The sequence below is a fragment of the Silene latifolia genome, chromosome Y (genome assembly GCF_048544455.1).
Source record: "Silene latifolia isolate original U9 population chromosome Y, ASM4854445v1, whole genome shotgun sequence".
NCBI classification, from domain to species: domain Eukaryota; kingdom Viridiplantae; phylum Streptophyta; class Magnoliopsida; order Caryophyllales; family Caryophyllaceae; genus Silene; species Silene latifolia.
This window is the reverse complement of record NC_133538.1, coordinates 98,798,097-98,800,871: the sequence shown is the minus strand read 5'-3', so window position 1 is coordinate 98,800,871 and position 2,775 is coordinate 98,798,097.

The following is a 2,775-nucleotide window of genomic DNA, read 5'->3' as shown; positions in this document are numbered from 1 at the left end:
TCGACCCAGTACCCGTTCTGACGGGAATAGTTTCCGCGGTTTGTTTATAATAAGTGGAGAAGTATATAAATCGTTTCCTTAGTCTTTTATCATTTTATATTATTTTTGTAAGCAATTCCAAGCTAGGGTTCTTCCTTCCTTGAGCTTTTCGCATCTAGTCTCGTGTCAATCGTTGATAAGCTTTATACCCTTGTTATTTTAGTATCTTGTTTAAGTTTTGGCAAACCCTAATTGGGTGATTTGGGGGTTTGGGTAGAAATCGGTTTATGATGTGTAGTTGTTGTTTATTGCAGTAGGTGACGATGTGGTACTCTTGTACATTTGTATGATTGGCTGTAGTTATAGAGGATTGCGAAAAGGTAGAGTTTCCCTACTCAGTTGCCTGTTTAATTGGATTAAGACGATAATGATTAATGAATTGGCATAATTAGTATTATTATTATGATTATAATTTTGGATGATTTGGCTAGGTTGTTTGATTGTCTGTGGTTCTCAATGTGCGCCCTTGGCTGAGTGGAGTCACCATTGGGAATAGCTTCACGCCTTTGATTTGCCCTTTGTGGTTCCCTTCACAAGGGAGATGTTCACATTAATAGACTTAGATTATTCGCTCGTTGCGATGAGCGGGGCTTAGGTGGAAACGGTGTCGGTCCCTCACTGGCGGTGAGGATTACCTGTTGCGATGGGTAATCTGGCAGGACTACACACTTGAGTGTGTAGTCAGTTATTGATTGATAATGGAGTTAGAGATTGGTATTAACATTGAATTGATTCTATCGTTATGTTGTGAATTATTATCTTTATTATACAGTTGACTAACCCCGTTAATGTTTTCAAAACTGTGGTGATCAATTCATGGACGGTGAGCAGTTGATTGAGCAGGTATGGTTGTGGATAGCTTACGGGTTTGGATGGGGGTCGATTCATTGCCGATCGTTTAGCTAGCTTCTGCTGACAGTTTATACATCAATACTTTTGATAGTTTTGGTTGTAAACAGTTTTGGTTATGTTCAGTTGTATCTTGTTTAAACAGTCCTATCTTTTAATAAACGTTCTTGGATGGTTTATTTGATATACTTTACCTCGGGCAACCGAGATGGTAGCACCTTGATATGCTAGGGTAGTCTTGATAAGGCACCTTGGTGTATGGGGGAGTTACAAAGTGGTATCAGAGCGACAATTTTGGAACCTAAAACAAATGAACAAAATGAATATAAGGTGTCTAAATAAAATGAACCCGGGTAGGAATTGTTTGGAGCTACCGCAAAGGTTTGGGAGATGTCCTAAAACCACAAATTGCCCTTACAATTTCGAGCCGGTCACTACGGGGATGTCTTGGGATTCGTTATGTGTAATGTGTTGTTATTGCGTGATAGAGTGGATGTGATTGTTGGCTTGAAAAGTTTATATGATATGGAAAGGATGAAGGATATGATGTGATATGGCATAAAGGTGAACATAACTTATAGAATGCATGTATATTGTATGTTGTGTTTAAATTACATGTTGGTATGATAAGAGGTCATCTAGTATACTGGTTTTAGAGGTATTGAGTTATTATTGTCTGCGTTGTTGTTTAAGTTGTTTGGGTAAGAAAGATTGATTTGTAAGAAGTCCGATTTTGGGAAGGCTGTCTTTATATGGTCTTAAGTTGAGTTCTAGGAATGATATTGATATGATTCTAATTGGCGGTGATAGCTTGTCCTCTTATGATTCTAATGATAGGTCACACCCAAAACGACCAAGAAACGAGTGAGATACAACTGTTTTACGAAAATTGGACGTTGATGAGAACTGTGCAGGAACTCGGCCGAGTAACTTGCGAATTCGGCCGAGTAAGCCGTATTCGACCGAGGAATCTTTCTGTGATAATTTGGGTTAGCTTCTGAAGTCGAGAACTCAGTCGAGTTGTATAGTTACTCGACTGAGTGTCCTATACTCGACCGAGTACGTCATGTACTCAACCGAGTACCTCTTTGGGCGGTTGTTTTGAGTTGGTGACTATGTTCTTACATTTTTTTTGAGTTATATGTTATGTGCACACGTATGTCTTGGGTCTTAAAATCATTTTTTACATATGTGACGGTCTTGATACGTAAGTTACCAGATACTATGATGTGGAGAATACCAGCTTATGAAGGATATGTGTTTGGTAAGGAGGATAAGGGTACACGTGATTGTGATGGATAGTGGAAAGAATAAGCAAAGTTGATGAGTTATTGAGATAAGGAGCACATTCTGTGTGCTATGGTGAGTGAATTAGTCGTTGGCTTAAGTGGTGCAGTGATGACCGTATATGGTCGAGTGATGATGAGAGTGGTAATGTAAATTTGAGGATTGTGAGAAAGAAAAGTTGAAGTGAGGGATGTGAAAATTATAGTAATTTGGGATATATTGTGATTTCTGGAGAGAGATGATTATGACGATGTTGGGTGAGGAGATGTGTAATGGAAGCTTGTGATAAAAAAAATAGAAAAGATTGGTGTCTAGTAAGCTTAGATCGAGGGATGCCGTAATGAGGATTTGTATGTAGTAGTAGTTATGGAGATTTGTATTACTGGAAGGTGAGCCTCGTGTATAATCATTTGGGAGGTCACGGGATGAAGTGAATCTTGGTTTTCTAGAATTATTAAAAAAGATGTAATCAATTAAGGAGAAATCATTGAGTGAGTGGATCTATCGGTGGGGAGTATGAGTGAGAATAATGATGAGAGGGATTGTTGATAAGAAATCAATGAAAGATAATGATATAGGCTAATGGAATTTGATTTTTTG